At 32.0% G+C, this 23,517-nt stretch overlaps 2 protein-coding genes across 6 annotated transcripts in view; both read right to left on the minus strand.

The window, feature by feature from the left end:
- The window catches only part of SLC44A2 (solute carrier family 44 member 2 (CTL2 blood group)), a 1,192,885-nt gene that overhangs the window by 217,141 nt on the left and 952,227 nt on the right, over nucleotides 1-23,517 (minus strand). The gene's annotated exons all lie outside the window — the stretch shown is intronic.
- Nucleotides 1-23,517, minus strand: part of PDE4A (phosphodiesterase 4A) — a 357,662-nt gene that overhangs the window by 48,347 nt on the left and 285,798 nt on the right. The gene's annotated exons all lie outside the window — the stretch shown is intronic.

The following is a 23,517-nucleotide window of genomic DNA, read 5'->3' on the forward strand; positions in this document are numbered from 1 at the left end:
TTAGAAGATATCGAGATTTCTGGTCTTCTAGTCCAGCAAAATCTGCCGTCTCAATTTATCCCTGCAGTCCCTCTTTCTTCCTCCTCGCAGTCCCTCTTTCTTCCTCCTCGCAGTCCCTCTTTCTTCCTCCTCGCAGTCCCTCTTTCTTCCTCCTCGCAGTCTCTCTTTCTTCCTCCTCGCAGTCTCTCTTTCTTCCTCCTCGCAGTCACTCTTTCTTCCTCCTCGCAGTCCCTCTTTCTTCCTCCTCGCAGTCCCTCTTTCTTCCTCCTCGCAGTCCCTCTTTCTTCCTCCTCGCAGTCCCTCTTTCTTCCTCCTCGCAGTCCCTCTTTCTTCCTCCTCGCAGTCCCTCTTTCTTCCTCCTCGCAGTCCCTCTTTCTTCCTCCTCGCAGTCCCTCTTTCTTCCTCCTCGCAGTCCCTCTTTCTTCCTCCTCGCAGTCCCTCTTTTTAATCCCGCAGTCCCTATTTTTCCCACGCAGTCTCTTGCTCCAGTATCCTGGAGGAAGGTGGTATTTTTCCAGCTCCCTTCGGGTCTCGGATCCTCGCTGACTTATTTGAGGTCCATTCATCCCAGATAAACAGAAAACAATCCTTCCTCCTCCGACAATGTAAGCTCCCTCTGCCTGACACAAGTGTCCTTGTATTTCCACTCCCTCCAGTCTCCCTCCTCCAGCCACCTCCTCAGGAGAAGCATCCTGTCACCTTCGCCCGTCTCCAATAACATCTACAAAAGAGTCTCAATACTAATCTACATGTAAAACCATCCATAATATATCTATATATACTGATAATCACACTGCACTGTATAATAATATATCTATATATACTGATAATAATCACACTGCACTGTATAATAATATATCTATATATACTGATAATAATCACACTGCACTGTATAATGATATATCTATATATACTGATAATAATCACACTGCACTGTATAATGATATATCTATATACTGATAATAATCACACTGCACTGTATAATGATATACCTATATATACTGATAATAATCACACCGCACTGTATAATGATATATCTATATATACTGATAATAATCACACCGCACTGTATAATGATATTTATATATATATACTGATAATAATCACACTGCACCGTATAATGATATATCTATATATACTGATAATAATCACACCGCACTGTATAATGATATTTATATATATATACTGATAATAATCACACTGCACTGTATAATGATATATCTATATATACTGATAATAATCACACCGCACTGTATAATGATATTTATATATATATACTGATAATAATCACACCGCACTGTATAATGATATATCTATATATACTGATAATAATCACACCGCACTGTATAATGATATTTATATATATATACTGATAATAATCACACTGCACCGTATAATGATATATCTATATATACTGATAATAATCACACCGCACTGTATAATGATATTTATATATATATATATATACTGATAATAATCACACTGCACTGTACAATGATATTTATATATATACTGATAATAATCACACTGCACTGTATAATGATATATCTATATACTGATAATAATCACACTGCACTGTATAATGATATTTATATATATATATACTGATAATAATCACACTGCACTGTATAATGATATATCTATATATACTGATAATAATCACACCGCACTGTATAATGATATTTATATATATATATATATATATATATATATATACTGATAATAATCACACTGCACTGTATAATGATATATCTATATATACTGATAATAATCACACCGCACTGTATAATGATATTTATATATACTGATAATAATCACACTGTACTGTATAATGATATATCTATATATACTGATAATAATCACACCGCACTGTATAATGCTATATCTATATATACTGATAATAATCACACTGCACTGTATAATGCTATATCTATATATACTGATAATAATCACACTGCACTGTATAATGATATATCTATATATACTGATAATAATCACACTGCACTGTATAATGATATATCTATATATACTGATAATAATCACACTGCACTGTATAATGATATATCTATATATACTGATAATAATCACACTGCACTGTATAATGATATATCTATATATACTGATAATAATCACAGTGTACTGTATAATGATATATCTATATACTGATAATCACACTGCACTGTATAATGATATCTATATATACTGATAATAATCACACTGCACTGTATAATGATATATCTATATATACTGATAATAATCACAGTGTACTGTATAATGATATATCTATATATACTGATAATCACACTGCACTGTATAATGATATCTATATATACTGATAATAATCACACTGCACTGTATAATGATATATCTATATATACTGATAATAATCACAGTGTACTTTATAATGATATATCTATATATACTGATAATAATCAAATAATCACACTGCACTGTATAATGATATATCTATATATACTGATAATAATCACACTGCACTGTATAATGATATATCTATATACTGATAATAATCACACTGCACTATATAATGATATATCTATATATACTGATAATCACACCGCACTGTATAATGATATATCTACAGTATATATACTGATAACAATCACACTGCACTGTATAATGATATATCTATATATACTGATAATAATCACACTGCACTGTATAATGATATATCTATATACTGATAATCACACTGCACTGTATAATGATATATATATATATATATATATATATATATATATATATACTGATAATAATCACACCGCACTGTATAATGATATATCTATATATACTGATAATAATCACACTGCACCGTATAATGCTATATCTATATATACTGATAATAATCACACTGCACTGTATAATGATATATCTATATACTGATAATAATCACACTGCACTGTATAATGATATACCTATATATACTGATAATAATCACACCGCACTGTATAATGATATATCTATATATACTGATAATAATCACACCGCACTGTATAATGATATTTATATATATATACTGATAATAATCACACTGCACCGTATAATGATATATCTATATATACTGATAATAATCACACCGCACTGTATAATGATATTTATATATATATACTGATAATAATCACACTGCACTGTATAATGATATATCTATATATACTGATAATAATCACACCGCACTGTATAATGATATTTATATATATATACTGATAATAATCACACCGCACTGTATAATGATATATCTATATATACTGATAATAATCACACCGCACTGTATAATGATATTTATATATATATACTGATAATAATCACACTGCACCGTATAATGATATATCTATATATACTGATAATAATCACACCGCACTGTATAATGATATTTATATATATATATATATATACTGATAATAATCACACTGCACTGTACAATGATATTTATATATATACTGATAATAATCACACTGCACTGTATAATGATATATCTATATACTGATAATAATCACACTGCACTGTATAATGATATTTATATATATATATACTGATAATAATCACACTGCACTGTATAATGATATATCTATATATACTGATAATAATCACACCGCACTGTATAATGATATTTATATATATATATATATATATATATATATATATATATATATATATATACTGATAATAATCACACTGCACTGTATAATGATATATCTATATATACTGATAATAATCACACCGCACTGTATAATGATATTTATATATACTGATAATAATCACACTGTACTGTATAATGATATATCTATATATACTGATAATAATCACACCGCACTGTATAATGCTATATCTATATATACTGATAATAATCACACTGCACTGTATAATGCTATATCTATATATACTGATAATAATCACACTGCACTGTATAATGATATATCTATATATACTGATAATAATCACACTGCACTGTATAATGATATATCTATATATACTGATAATAATCACACTGCACTGTATAATGATATATCTATATATACTGATAATAATCACACTGCACTGTATAATGATATATCTATATATACTGATAATAATCACAGTGTACTGTATAATGATATATCTATATACTGATAATCACACTGCACTGTATAATGATATCTATATATACTGATAATAATCACACTGCACTGTATAATGATATATCTATATATACTGATAATAATCACAGTGTACTGTATAATGATATATCTATATATACTGATAATCACACTGCACTGTATAATGATATCTATATATACTGATAATAATCACACTGCACTGTATAATGATATATCTATATATACTGATAATAATCACAGTGTACTTTATAATGATATATCTATATATACTGATAATAATCAAATAATCACACTGCACTGTATAATGATATATCTATATATACTGATAATAATCACACTGCACTGTATAATGATATATCTATATACTGATAATAATCACACTGCACTATATAATGATATATCTATATATACTGATAATCACACCGCACTGTATAATGATATATCTACAGTATATATACTGATAACAATCACACTGCACTGTATAATGATATATCTATATATACTGATAATAATCACACTGCACTGTATAATGATATATCTATATACTGATAATCACACTGCACTGTATAATGATATATATATATATATATATATATATATATATATATATATACTGATAATAATCACACCGCACTGTATAATGATATATCTATATATACTGATAATAATCACACTGCACCGTATAATGATATATCTATATATACTGATAATAATCACACCGCACTGTGTAATGATATATCTATATATACTGATCATAATCACACTGCACTGTATAATGATATATCTATATATACTGATAATAATCACACTGCACTGTATAATGATATATCTATATATACTGATAATAATCACACTGCACTGTATAATGATATATCTATATATACTGATAATCACACCGCACTGTATAATGATATATATATATACTGATAATAATCACACTGCACTGTATAATGATATATATATATATACTGATAATAATCACACTGCACTGTATAATGATATATCTATATATACTGATAATCACACTGCACTGTATAATGATATATCTATATATACTGATAATCACACCGCACTGTATAATGATATATCTATATATACTGATAATCACACTGCACTGTATAATGATATATCTATATATACTGATAATAATCACACTGCACTGTATAATGATATATCTATATATACTGATAATAATCACACCGCACTGTATAATCATATATCTATATATACTGATAATAATCACACTGCACTGTATAATGATATATCTATATATACTGATAATAATCACACTGCACTGTATAATGATATATCTATATATAAATCACACTGCTCTGTATAATGATATATCTATATATACTGATAATCACACTGCACTGTATAATGATATATCTATATATACTGATAATCACACCGCACTGTATAATGATATATCTATATATACTGATAATCACACTGCACTGTATAATGATATATCTATATATACTGATAATCACACCGCACTGTATAATGATATATCTATATATACTGATAATAATCACACTGCACTGTATAATGATATATCTATATACACTGATAATAATCACACTGCACTGTATAATGATATATCTATATATACTGATAATCACACTGCACTGTATAATGATATATCTATATACACTGATAATAATCACACTGCACTGTATAATGATATATCTACAGTATATATACTGATGATAATCGCACTGCACTGTATAATGATATATCTATATATACTGATAATAATCACACTGCTCTGTATAATGATATATCTATATATACTGATAATAATCACACTGCACTGTATAATGATATATCTATATATACTGATAATCACACTGCACTGTAATGATATATCTATATATACTGATAATAATCACACTGCACTGTATAATGATATATCTATATATACTGATAATAATCACACTGCACTGTATAATGATATATCTATATACACTGATAATAATCACACTGCACTGTATAATGATATATCTACAGTATATATACTGATGATAATCGCACTGCACTGTATAATGATATATCTATATATACTGAGAATAATCACACTGCACTGTATAATGATATATCTATATATACTGATAATAATCACACTGCACTGTATAATGATATATCTATATATACTGATAATCACACCGCACTGTATAATGATATATATATATATACTGATAATAATCACACTGCACTGTATAATGATATATCTATATATACTGATAATAATCACACTGCACTGTATAATGATATATCTATATACTGATAATAATCACACTGCACTGTATAATGATATATCTATATATACTGATAATCACACCGCACTGTATAATGATATATCTACAGTATATATACTGATAACAATCACACTGCACTGTATAATGATATATCTATATATACTGATAATAATCACACTGCACTGTATAATGATATATCTATATACTGATAATCACACTGCACTGTATAATGATATATATATATATATATATATATATATATATATATATATACTGATAATAATCACACCGCACTGTATAATGATATATCTATATATACTGATAATAATCACACTGCACCGTATAATGATATATCTATATATACTGATAATAATCACACCGCACTGTGTAATGATATATCTATATATACTGATCATAATCACACTGCACTGTATAATGATATATCTATATATACTGATAATAATCACACTGCACTGTATAATGATATATCTATATATACTGATAATAATCACACTGCACTGTATAATGATATATCTATATATACTGATAATCACACCGCACTGTATAATGATATATATATATACTGATAATAATCACACTGCACTGTATAATGATATATATATATATATACTGATAATAATCACACTGCACTGTATAATGATATATCTATATATACTGATAATCACACTGCACTGTATAATGATATATCTATATATACTGATAATCACACCGCACTGTATAATGATATATCTATATATACTGATAATCACACTGCACTGTATAATGATATATCTATATATACTGATAATAATCACACTGCACTGTATAATGATATATCTATATATACTGATAATAATCACACTGCACTGTATAATGATATATATATATATATACTGATAATAATCACACTGCACTGTATAATGATATATCTATATATACTGATCATAATCACACTGAACTGTATAATGATATATCTATATATACTGATAATCACACCGCACTGTATAATGATATATCTATATATACTGATAATCACACTGCACTGTATAATGATATATCTATATATACTGATAATAATCACACTGCACTGTATAATGATATATCTATATATACTGATAATAATCACACCGCACTGTATAATCATATATCTATATATACTGATAATAATCACACTGCACTGTATAATGATATATCTATATATACTGATAATAATCACACTGCACTGTATAATGATATATCTATATATAAATCACACTGCTCTGTATAATGATATATCTATATATACTGATAATCACACTGCACTGTATAATGATATATCTATATATACTGATAATCACACCGCACTGTATAATGATATATCTATATATACTGATAATCACACTGCACTGTATAATGATATATCTATATATACTGATAATCACACCGCACTGTATAATGATATATCTATATATACTGATAATAATCACACTGCACCGTATAATGATATATCTATATACTGATAATAATCACACTGCACTGTATGATATATCTATATATACTGATAATAATCACACTGCACTGTATAATGATATATCTACAGTATATATGCTGATGATAATCGCACTGCACTGTATAATGATATATCTATATATACTGATAATAATCACACTGCACTGTATAATGATATATCTATATACACTGATAATAATCACACTGCACTGTATAATGATATATCTATATACAGTGGGGCAAAAAAGTATTTAGTCAGTCAGCAATAGTGCAAGTTCCACCACTTAAAAAGATGAGAGGTGTCTGTAATTTACATCATAGGTAGACCTCAACTATGGGAGACAAACTGAGAAAAAAAAATCCAGAAAATCACATTGTCTGTATTTTTATCATTTTTTTTGCATATTATGGTGGAAAATAAGTATTTGGTCAGAAACAAACAATCAAGATTTCTGGCTCTCACAGACCTGTAACTTCTTCTTTAAGAGTCTCCTCTTTCCTCCACTCATTACCTGTAGTAATGGCACCTGTTTAAACTTGTTATCAGTATAAAAAGACACCTGTGCACACCCTCAAACAGTCTGACTCCAAACTCCACTATGGTGAAGACCAAAGAGCTGTCAAAGGACACCAGAAACAAAATTGTAGCCCTGCACCAGGCTGGGAAGACTGAATCTGCAATAGCCAACCAGCTTGGAGTGAAGAAATCAACAGTGGGAGCAATAATTAGAAAAAGGAAGACATACAAGACCACTGATAATCTCCCTCGATCTGGGGCTCCACGCAAAATCCCACCCCGTGGGGTCAGAATGATCACAAGAACGGTGAGCAAAAATCCCAGAACCACGCGGGGGGACCTAGTGAATGAACTGCAGAGAGCTGGGACCAATGTAACAAGGCCTACCATAAGTAACACACTACGCCACCATGGACTCAGATCCTGCAGTGCCAGACGTGTCCCACTGCTTAAGCCAGTACATGTCCGGGCCCGTCTGAAGTTTGCTAGAGAGCATTTGGATGATCCAGAGGAGTTTTGGGAGAATGTCCTATGGTCTGATGAAACCAAACTGGAACTGTTTGGTAGAAACACAACTTGTCGTGTTTGGAGGAAAAAGAATACTGAATTGCATCCATCAAACACCATACCTACTGTAAAGCATGGTGGTGGAAACATCATGCTTTGGGGCTGTTTCTCTGCAAAGGGGCCAGGACGACTGATCCGGGTACATGAAAGAATGAATGGGGCCATGTATCGTGAGATTTTGAGTGTAAACCTCCTTCCGTCAGCAAGGGCATTGAAGATGAAACGTGGATGGGTCTTTCAACATGACAATGATCCAAAGCACCCCGCCAGGGCAACGAAGGAGTGGCTTCGTAAGAAGCATTTCAAGGTCCTGGAGTGGCCTAGCCAGTCTCCAGATCTCAACCCTATAGAAAACCTTTGGAGGGAGTTGAAAGTCCGTGTTGCCAAGCGAAAAGCCAAAAACATCACTGCTCTAGAGGAGATCTGCATGGAGGAATGGGCCAACATACCAACAACAGTGTGTGGCAACCTTGTGAAGATTTACAGAAAACGTTTGACCTCTGTCATTGCCAACAAAGGATATATTACAAAGTATTGAGATGAAATTTTGTTTCTGACCAAATACTTATTTTCCACCATAATATGCAAATAAAATGTTAAAAAAACAGACAATGTGATTTTCTGGATTTTTTTTTCTCAGTTTGTCTCCCATAGTTGAGGTCTACCTATGATGTAAATTACAGACGCCTCTCATCTTTTTAAGTGGTGGAACTTGCACTATTGCTGACTGACTAAATACTTTTTTTCCCCACTGTATACTGATAATCACACTGCACTGTATAATGATATATCTATATACACTGATAATAATCACACTGCACTGTATAATGATATATCTACAGTATATATACTGATGATAATCGCACTGCACTGTATAATGATATATCTATATATACTGATAATAATCACACTGCTCTGTATAATGATATATCTATATATACTGATAATAATCACACTGCACTGTATAATGATATATCTATATATACTGATAATAATCACACTGCACTGTATAATGATATATCTATATATACTGATAATCACACTGCACTGTATAATGATATATCTATATATACTGATAATAATCACACTGCACTGTATAATGATATATCTATATACACTGATAATAATCACACTGCACTGTATAATGATATATCTACAGTATATATACTGATGATAATCGCACTGCACTGTATAATGATATATCTATATATACTGAGAATAATCACACTGCACTGTATAATGATATATCTATATATACTGATAATAATCACACTGCACTGTATAATGATATATCTATATATACTGATAATAATCACACTGCACTGTATAATGATATATCTATATATACTGATAATAATCACACTGCACTGTATAATGATATATCTATATATACTGATAATAATCACACTGCACTGTATAATGATATATCTATATATACTGATGATAATCACACTGCACTGTATAATGATATATCTATATATACTGATAATAATCACACTGCACTGTATAATGATATATCTATATATACTGATAATAATCACACTGCACTGTATAATGATATATCTATATATACTGATAATAATCACACTGTACTGTATAATGATATATCTATATATACTGATAATAATCACACTGCACTGTATAATGATATATCTATATACACTGATAATAATCACACTGCACTGTATAATGATATATAGATATATATATATATATATATACTGATAATAATCACACTGCACTGTATAATGATATATCTATATATACTGATAATAATCACACTGCACTGTATAATGATATATATATATATACAGTGGGGCAAAAAAGTATTTAGTCAGTCAGCAATAGTGCAAGTTCCACCACTTAAAAAGATGAGAGGCGTCTGTAATTTACATCATAGGTAGACCTCAACTATGGGAGACAAACTGAGAAAAAAAAATCCAGAAAATCACATTGTCTGTTTTTTTAACATTTTATTTGCATATTATGGTGGAAAATAAGTATTTGGTCAGAAACAAAATTTCATCTCAATACTTTGTAATATATCCTTTGTTGGCAATGACAGAGGTCAAACATTTTCTGTAAGTCTTCACAAGGTTGCCACACACTGTTGTTGGTATGTTAGCCCATTCCTCCGTGCAGATCTCCTCTAGAGCAGTGATGTTTTTGGCTTTTCGCTTGGCAACACGGACTTTCAACTCCCTCCAAAGCTTTTCTATAGGGTTGAGATCTGGAGACTGACTAGGCCACTCCAGGAGCTTGAAATGCTTCTTACGAAGCCACTCCTTCGTTGCCCTGGTGGTGTGCTTTGGATCATTGTCATGTTGAAAGACCCAGCCACGTTTCATCTTCAATGCCCTTGCTGATGGAAGGAGGTTTGCACTCAAAATCTCACGATACATGGCCCCATTCATTCTTTCATGTACCCGGATCAGTCATCCTGGCCCCTTTGCAGAGAAACAGCCCCAAAGCATGATGTTTCCACCACCATGCTTTACAGTAGGTATGGTGTTTGATGGATGCAACTCAGTATTCTTTTTCCTCCAAACACGACAAGTTGTGTTTCTACCAAACAGTTCCAGTTTGGTTTCATCAGACCATAGGACATTCTCCCAAAACTCCTCTGGATCATCCAAATGCTCTCTAGCAAACTTCAGACGGGCCCGGACATGTACTGGCTTAAGCAGTGGGACACGTCTGGCACTGCAGGATCTGAGTCCATGGTGGCGTAGTGTGTTACTTATGGTAGGCATTGTTACATTGGTCCCAGCTCTCTACAGTTCATTCACTAGGTCCCCCCGCGTGGTTCTGGGATTTTTGCTCACCGTTCTTGTGATCATTCTGACCCCACGGGGTGGGATTTTGCGTGGAGCCCCAGATCGAGGGAGATTATCAGTGGTCTTGTATGTCTTCCATTTTCTAATTATTGCTCCCACTGTTGATTTTTTCACTCCAAGCTGGTTGGCTATTGCAGATTCAGTCTTCCCAGCCTGGTGCAGGGCTACAATTTTGTTTCTGGTGTCCTTTGACAGCTCTTTGGTCTTCACCATAGTGGAGTTTGGAGTCAGACTGTTTGAGGGTGTGCACAGGTGTCTTTTTATACTGATAACAAGTTTAAACAGGTGCCATTACTACAGGTAATGAGTGGAGGAAAGAGGAGACTCTTAAGGAAGAAGTTACAGGTCTGTGACAGCCAGAAATCTTGATTGTTTGTTTCTGACCAAATACTTATTTTCCACCATAATATGCAAATAAAATGTTAAAAAAAAACAGACAATGTGATTTTCTGGATTTTTTTTTCTCAGTTTGTCTCCCATAGTTGAGGTCTACCTATGATGTAAATTACAGACGCCTCTCATCTTTATAAGTGGTGGAACTTGCACTATTGCTGACTGACTAAATACTTTTTTGCCCCACTGTATATATATATATATATATATATACTGATAATAATCACACTGCACTGTATAATGATATATCTATATATACTGATAATAATCACACTGCACTGTATAATGATATATCTATATATACTGATAATCACACCGCACTGTATAATGATATATATATATACTGATAATAATCACACTGCACTGTATAATGATATATATATATATATACTGATAATAATCACACTGCACTGTATAATGATATATCTATATATACTGATAATCACACTGCACTGTATAATGATATATCTATATATACTGATAATCACACCGCACTGTATAATGATATATCTATATATACTGATAATCACACTGCACTGTATAATGATATATCTATATATACTGATAATAATCACACTGCACTGTATAATGATATATCTATATATACTGATAATAATCACACCGCACTGTATAATCATATATCTATATATACTGATAATAATCACACTGCACTGTATAATGATATATCTATATATACTGATAATAATCACACTGCACTGTATAATGATATATCTATATATAAATCACACTGCTCTGTATAATGATATATCTATATATACTGATAATCACACTGCACTGTATAATGATATATCTATATATACTGATAATCACACCGCACTGTATAATGATATATCTATATATACTGATAATAATCACACTGCACCGTATAATGATATATCTATATACTGATAATAATCACACTGCACTGTATGATATATCTATATATACTGATAATAATCACACTGCACTGTATAATGATATATCTACAGTATATATGCTGATGATAATCGCACTGCACTGTATAATGATATATCTATATATACTGATAATAATCACACTGCACTGTATAATGATATATCTATATATACTGATAATCACACCACACTGTATAATGATATATCTATATATACTGATAATAATCACACTGCACCGTATAATGATATATCTATATACTGATAATAATCACACTGCACTGTATGATATATCTATATATACTGATAATAATCACACTGCACTGTATAATGATATATCTACAGTATATATGCTGATGATAATCGCACTGCACTGTATAATGATATATCTATATATACTGATAATAATCGCACTGCACTGTATAATGATATATCTATATATACTGATAATAATCGCACTGCACTGTATAATGATATATCTATATACACTGATAATAATCACACTGCACTGTATAATGATATATCTATATATACTGATAATAATCACACCGCACTGTATAATCATATATCTATATATACTGATAATAATCACACTGCACTGTATAATGATATATCTACAGTATATATGCTGATGATAATCGCACTGCACTGTATAATGATATATCTATATATACTGATAATAATCGCACTGCACTGTATAATGATATATCTATATATACTGATAATAATCACACTGCACTGTATAATGATATATCTATATATACTGATAATAATCACACCGCACTGTATAATCATATATCTATATATACTGATAATAATCACACTGCACTGTATAATGATATATCTATATATACTGATAATAATCACACTGCACTGTATAATGATATATCTATATATAAATCACACTGCTCTGTATAATGATATATCTATATATACTGATAATCACACTGCACTGTATAATGATATATCTATATATACTGATAATCACACCGCACTGTATAATGATATATCTATATATACTGATAATCACACTGCACTGTATAATGATATATCTATATATACTGATAATCACACCGCACTGTATAATGATATATCTATATATACTGATAATAATCACACTGCACCGTATAATGATATATCTATATACTGATAATAATCACACTGCACTGTATGATATATCTATATATACTGATAATAATCACACTGCACTGTATAATGATATATCTACAGTATATATGCTGATGATAATCGCACTGCACTGTATAATGATATATCTATATATACTGATAATAATCACACTGCACTGTATAATGATATATCTATATACACTGATAATAATCACACTGCACTGTATAATGATATATCTATATATACTGATAATCACACTGCACTGTATAATGATATATCTATATACACTGATAATAATCACACTGCACTGTATAATGATATATCTACAGTATATATACTGATGATAATCGCACTGCACTGTATAATGATATATCTATATATACTGATAATAATCACACTGCTCTGTATAATGATATATCTATATATACTGATAATAATCACACTGCACTGTATAATGATATATCTATATATACTGATAATAATCACACTGCACTGTATAATGATATATCTATATATACTGATAATCACACTGCACTGTATAATGATATATCTATATATACTGATAATAATCACACTGCACTGTATAATGATATATCTATATACACTGATAATAATCACACTGCACTGTATAATGATATATCTACAGTATATATACTGATGATAATCGCACTGCACTGTATAATGATATATCTATATATACTGAGAATAATCACACTGCACTGTATAATGATATATCTATATATACTGATAATAATCACACTGCACTGTATAATGATATATCTATATATACTGATAATAATCACACTGCACTGTATAATGATATATCTATATATACTGATAATAATCACACTGCACTGTATAATGATATATCTATATATACTGATAATAATCACACTGCACTGTATAATGATATATCTATATATACTGATGATAATCACACTGCACTGTATAATGATATATCTATATATACTGATAATAATCACACTGCACTGTATAATGATATATCTATATATACTGATAATAATCACACTGCACTGTATAATGATATATCTATATATACTGATAATAATCACACTGTACTGTATAATGATATATCTATATATACTGATAATAATCACACTGCACTGTATAATGATATATCTATATACACTGATAATAATCACACTGCACTGTATAATGATATATAGATATATATATATATATATATATACTGATAATAATCACACTGCACTGTATAATGATATATCTATATATACTGATAATAATCACACTGCACTGTATAATGATATATATATATATACAGTGGGGCAAAAAAGTATTTAGTCAGTCAGCAATAGTGCAAGTTCCACCACTTAAAAAGATGAGAGGCGTCTGTAATTTACATCATAGGTAGACCTCAACTATGGGAGACAAACTGAGAAAAAAAAATCCAGAAAATCACATTGTCTGTTTTTTTAACATTTTATTTGCATATTATGGTGGAAAATAAGTATTTGGTCAGAAACAAAATTTCATCTCAATACTTTGTAATATATCCTTTGTTGGCAATGACAGAGGTCAAACATTTTCTGTAAGTCTTCACAAGGTTGCCACACACTGTTGTTGGTATGTTAGCCCATTCCTCCGTGCAGATCTCCTCTAGAGCAGTGATGTTTTTGGCTTTTCGCTTGGCAACACGGACTTTCAACTCCCTCCAAAGCTTTTCTATAGGGTTGAGATCTGGAGACTGACTAGGCCACTCCAGGAGCTTGAAATGCTTCTTACGAAGCCACTCCTTCGTTGCCCTGGTGGTGTGCTTTGGATCATTGTCATGTTGAAAGACCCAGCCACGTTTCATCTTCAATGCCCTTGCTGATGGAAGGAGGTTTGCACTCAAAATCTCACGATACATGGCCCCATTCATTCTTTCATGTACCCGGATCAGTCATCCTGGCCCCTTTGCAGAGAAACAGCCCCAAAGCATGATGTTTCCACCACCATGCTTTACAGTAGGTATGGTGTTTGATGGATGCAACTCAGTATTCTTTTTCCTCCAAACACGACAAGTTGTGTTTCTACCAAACAGTTCCAGTTTGGTTTCATCAGACCATAGGACATTCTCCCAAAACTCCTCTGGATCATCCAAATGCTCTCTAGCAAACTTCAGACGGGCCCGGACATGTACTGGCTTAAGCAGTGGGACACGTCTGGCACTGCAGGATCTGAGTCCATGGTGGCGTAGTGTGTTACTTATGGTAGGCATTGTTACATTGGTCCCAGCTCTCTACAGTTCATTCACTAGGTCCCCCCGCGTGGTTCTGGGATTTTTGCTCACCGTTCTTGTGATCATTCTGACCCCACGGGGTGGGATTTTGCGTGGAGCCCCAGATCGAGGGAGATTATCAGTGGTCTTGTATGTCTTCCATTTTCTAATTATTGCTCCCACTGTTGATTTTTTCACTCCAAGCTGGTTGGCTATTGCAGATTCAGTCTTCCCAGCCTGGTGCAGGGCTACAATTTTGTTTCTGGTGTCCTTTGACAGCTCTTTGGTCTTCACCATAGTGGAGTTTGGAGTCAGACTGTTTGAGGGTGTGCACAGGTGTCTTTTTATACTGATAACAAGTTTAAACAGGTGCCATTACTACAGGTAATGAGTGGAGGAAAGAGGAGACTCTTAAGGAAGAAGTTACAGGTCTGTGACAGCCAGAAATCTTGATTGTTTGTTTCTGACCAAATACTTATTTTCCACCATAATATGCAAATAAAATGTTAAAAAAAAACAGACAATGTGATTTTCTGGATTTTTTTTTCTCAGTTTGTCTCCCATAGTTGAGGTCTACCTATGATGTAAATTACAGACGCCTCTCATCTTTTTAAGTGGTGGAACTTGCACTATTGCTGACTGACTAAATACTTTTTTGCCCCACTGTATATATATATATATATATATATATACTGATAATAATCACACTGCACTGTATAATGATATATCTATATATACTGATAATAATCACACTGCACTGTATAATGATATATCTATATATACTGATAATCACACCGCACTGTATAATGATATATATATATACTGATAATAATCACACTGCACTGTATAATGATATATATATATATATACTGATAATAATCACACTGCACTGTATAATGATATATCTATATATACTGATAATCACACTGCACTGTATAATGATATATCTATATATACTGATAATCACACCGCACTGTATAATGATATATCTATATATACTGATAATCACACTGCACTGTATAATGATATATCTATATATACTGATAATAATCACACTGCACTGTATAATGATATATCTATATATACTGATAATAATCACACCGCACTGTATAATCATATATCTATATATACTGATAATAATCACACTGCACTGTATAATGATATATCTATATATACTGATAATAATCACACTGCACTGTATAATGATATATCTATATATAAATCACACTGCTCTGTATAATGATATATCTATATATACTGATAATCACACCGCACTGTATAATGATATATCTATATATACTGATAATAATCACACTGCACCGTATAATGATATATCTATATACTGATAATAATCACACTGCACTGTATGATATATCTATATATACTGATAATAATCACACTGCACTGTATAATGATATATCTACAGTATATATGCTGATGATAATCGCACTGCACTGTATAATGATATATCTATATATACTGATAATAATCACACTGCACTGTATAATGATATATCTATATATACTGATAATCACACCACACTGTATAATGATATATCTATATATACTGATAATAATCACACTGCACCGTATAATGATATATCTATATACTGATAATAATCACACTGCACTGTATGATATATCTATATATACTGATAATAATCACACTGCACTGTATAATGATATATCTACAGTATATATGCTGATGATAATCGCACTGCACTGTATAATGATATATCTATATATACTGATAATAATCGCACTGCACTGTATAATGATATATCTATATACACTGATAATAATCACACTGCACTGTATAATGATATATCTATATATACTGATAATAATCACACTGCACTGTATAATGATATATCTATATATACTGATAATAATCACACTGCACTGTATAATGATATATCTATATATACTGATAATAATCACACTGCACTGTATAATGATATATCTATATACACTGATAATAATCACACTGCACTGTATAATGATATATCTACAGTATATATACTGATGATAATCGCACTGCACTGTATAATGATATATCTATATATACTGAGAATAATCACACTGCACTGTATAATGATATATCTATATATACTGATAATAATCACACTGCACTGTATAATGATATATCTATATATACTGATAATAATCACACTGCACTGTATAATGATATATCTATATATACTGATAATAATCACACTGCACTGTATAATGATATATCTATATATACTGATAATAATCACACTGCACTGTATAATGATATATCTATATATACTGATAATAATCACACTGTACTGTATAATGATATATCTATATATACTGATAATAATCACACTGCACTGTATAATGATATATCTATATACACTGATAATAATCACACTGCACTGTATAATGATATATATATATATATATATATATATATATATATATATACTGATAATAATCACACTGCACTGTATAATGATATATCTATATATACTGATAATAATCACACTGCACTGTATAATGATATATCTATATATACTGATAATAATCACACTGCACTGTATAATGATATATATATATATATACAGTGGGGCAAAAAAGTATTTAGTCAGTCAGCAATAGTGCAAGTTCCACCACTTAAAAAGATGAGAGGCGTCTGTAATTTACATCATAGGTAGACCTCAACTATGGGTGACAAACTGAGAAAAAAAAATCCAGAAAATCACATTGTCTGTTTTTTTAACATTTTATTTGCATATTATGGTGGAAAATAAGTATTTGGTCAGAAACAAAATTTCATCTCAATACTTTGTAATATATCCTTTGTTGGCAATGACAGAGGTCAAACATTTTCTGTAAGTCTTCACAAGGTTGCCACACACTGTTGTTGGTATGTTGGCCCATTCCTCCATGCAGATCTCCTCTAGAGCAGTGATGTTTTTGGCTTTTCGCTTGGCAACACGGACTTTCAACTCCCTCCAAAGCTTTTCTATAGGGTTGAGATCTGGAGACTGACTAGGCCACTCCAGGAGCTTGAAATGCTTCTTACGAAGCCACTCCTTCGTTGCCCTGGTGGTGTGCTTTGGATCATTGTCATGTTGAAAGACCCAGCCACGTTTCATCTTCAATGCCCTTGCTGATGGAAGGAGGTTTGCACTCAAAATCTCACGATACATGGCCCCATTCATTCTTTCATGTACCCGGATCAGTCATCCTGGCCCCTTTGCAGAGAAACAGCCCCAAAGCATGATGTTTCCACCACCATGCTTTACAGTAGGTATGGTGTTTGATGGATGCAACTCAGTATTCTTTTTCCTCCAAACACGACAAGTTGTGTTTCTACCAAACAGTTCCAGTTTGGTTTCATCAGACCATAGGACATTCTCCCAAAACTCCTCTGGATCATCCAAATGCTCTCTAGCAAACTTCAGACGGGCCCGGACATGTACTGGCTTAAGCAGTGGGACACGTCTGGCACTGCAGGATCTGAGTCCATGGTGGCGTAGTGTGTTACTTATGGTAGGCCTTGTTACATTGGTCCCAGCTCTCTACAGTTCATTCACTAGGTCCCCCCGCGTGGTTCTGGGATTTTTGCTCACCGTTCTTGTGATCATTCTGACCCCACGGGGTGGGATTTTGCGTGGAGCCCCAGATCGAGGGAGATTATCAGTGGTCTTGTATGTCTTCCATTTTCTAATTATTGCTCCCACTGTTGATTTTTTCACTCCAAGCTGGTTGGCTATTGCAGATTCAGTCTTCCCAGCCTGGTGCAGGGCTACAATTTTGTTTCTGGTGTCCTTTGACAGCTCTTTGGTCTTCACCATAGTGGAGTTTGGAGTCAGACTGTTTGAGGGTATGCACAGGTGTCTTTTTATACTGATAACAAGTTTAAACAGGTGCCATTACTACAGGTAATGAGTGGAGGAAAGAGGAGACTCTTAAAGAAGAAGTTACAGGTCTCTGAGAGCCTGAAATCTTGATTGTTTGTTTCTGACCAAATACTTATTTTCCACCATAATATGCAAATAAAATGTTAAAAAAAACAGACAATGTGATTTTCTGGATTTTTTTTTCTCAGTTTGTCTCCCATAGTTGAGGTCTACCTATGATGTAAATTACAGACGCCTCTCATCTTTTTAAGTGGTGGAACTTGCACTATTGCTGACTGACTAAATATTTTTTTGCCCCACTGTATATATATATATATATATATATATATATATATATATATATATATATATATATATATATACTGATAATAATCACACTGCACTGTATAATGATATATCTATATATACTGATAATAATCACACTGCACTGTATAATGATATATCTATATATACTGATAATCACACTGCACTGTATAATGATATATCTATATATACTGATAATAATCACACTGCACTGTATAATGATATATCTATATATACTGATAATCACACTGCTCTGTATAATGATATATCTATATATAAATCACACTGCACTGTATAATGATATATCTATATATACTGATAATAATCACACTGCACTGTATAATGATATATCTATATATACTGATAATAATCACACTGCACTGTATAATGATATATCTATATATACTGATAATAATCACACTGCACTGTATAATGATATATCTATATATACTGATAATCACACTGCACTGTATAATGATATATCTATATATACTGATAATAATCACACTGCACTGTATAATTATATATCTATATATACTGATAATAATCACACTGCACTGTATAATGATATATCTATATATACTGATAATAATCACACTGCACTGTATAATGATATATCTATATATACTGATAATAATCACACTGCACTGTATAATGATATATCTATATATACTGATAATAATCACACTGCACTGTATAATGATATATCTATATATACTGATGATAATCACACTGCACTGTATAATGATATATCTATATATACTGATAATAATCACACTGCACTGTATAATGATATATCTATATATACTGATAATAATCACACTGCTCTGTATAATGATATATCTATATATAAATCACACTGCACTGTATAATGATATATCTATATATACTGATAATAATCACACTGCACTGTATAATGATATATCTATATATACTGATAATAATCACACTGCACCGTATAATGATATATCTATATATACTGATAATAATCACACTGTACCGTATAATGATATATCTATATATACTGATAATAATCACACTGCACTGTATAATCATATACAGTGGGGCAAAAAAGTATTTAGTCAGTCAGCAATAGTGCAAGTTCCACCACTTAAAAAGATGAGAGGCGTCTGTAATTTACATCATAGGTAGACCTCAACTATGGGAGACAAACTGAGAAAAAAAAATCCAGAAAATCACATTGTCTGTTTTTTTAACATTTTATTTGCATATTATGGTGGAAAATAAGTATTTGGTCAGAAACAAACAATCCAGATTTCTGGCTCTCACAGACCTGTAACTTCTTCTTTAAGAGTCTCCTCTTTCCTCCACTCATTACCTGTAGTAATGGCTCCTGTTTAAACTTGTTACCAGTATAAAAAGACACCTGTGCACACCCTCAAACAGTCTGACTCCAAACTCCACTATGGTGAAGACGAAAGAGCTGTCAAAGGACACCAGAAACAAAATTGTAGCCCTGCACCAGGCTGGGAAGACTGAATCTGCAATAGCCAACCAGCTTGGAGTGAAGAAATCAACAGTGGGAGCAATAATTAGAAAATGGAAGACATACAAGACCACTGATAATCTCCCTCGATCTGGGGCTCCACGCAAAATCCCACCCCGTGGGGTCAGAATGATCACAAGAACGGTGAGCAAAAATCCCAGAACCACGCGGGGGGACCTAGTGAATGAACTGCAGAGAGCTGGGACCAATGTAACAAGGCCTACCATAAGTAACACACTACGCCACCATGGACTCAGATCCTGCAGTGCCAGACGTGTCCCACTGCTTAAGCCAGTACATGTCCGGGCCCGTCTGAAGTTTGCTAGAGAGCATTTGGATGATCCAGAGGAGTTTTGGGAGAATGTCCTATGGTCTGATGAAACCAAACTGGAACTATTTGGTAGAAACACAACTTGTCGTGTTTGGAGGAAAAAGAATACTGAGTTGCATCCATCAAACACCATACCTACTGTAAAGCACGGTGGTGGAAACATCATGCTTTGGGGCTGTTTCTCTGCAAAGGGGCCAGGGCGACTGATCCGGGTACATGAAAGAATGAATGGGGCCATGTATCGTGAGATTTTGAGTGCAAACCTCCTTCCATCAGCAAGATCATTGAAGATGAAACGTGGCTGGGTCTTTCAACATGACAATGATCCAAAGCACACCGCCAGGGCAACGAAGGAGTGGCTTCGTAAGAAGCATTTCAAGGTCCTGGAGTGGCCTAGCCAGTCTCCAGATCTTAACCCTATAGAAAACCTTTGGAGGGAGTTGAAAGTCCGTGTTGCCAAGCGAAAAGCCAAAAACATCACTGCTCTAGAGGAGATCTGCATGGAGGAATGGGCCAACATACCAACAACAGTGTGTGGCAACCTTGTGAAGACTTACAGAAAACGTTTGACCTCTGTCATTGCCAACAAAGGATATATTACAAAGTATTGAGATGAAATTTTGTTTCTGACCAAATACTTATTTTCCACCATAATATGCAAATGAAATGTTAAAAAAACAGACAATGTGATTTTCTGGATTTTTTTTTCTCAGTTTGTCTCCCATAGTTGAGGTCTACCTATGATGTAAATTGCAGACGCCTCTCATCTTTTTAAGTGGTGGAACTTGCACTATTGCTGACTGACTAAATACTTTTTTGCCCCACTGTATCTATATATACTGATAATAATCACACTGCACTGTATAATGATATATCTATATATACTGATAATAATCACACTGCACCGTATAATGATATATCTATATATACTGATAATAATCACACTGCACTGTATAATGATATATCTACAGTATATATACTGATGATAATCGCACTGCACTGTATAATGATATATCTATATATACTGA

The sequence above is a fragment of the Ranitomeya imitator genome, chromosome 4 (assembly GCF_032444005.1).
Source record: "Ranitomeya imitator isolate aRanImi1 chromosome 4, aRanImi1.pri, whole genome shotgun sequence".
Classification (NCBI taxonomy): Eukaryota; Metazoa; Chordata; class Amphibia; order Anura; family Dendrobatidae; genus Ranitomeya; species Ranitomeya imitator.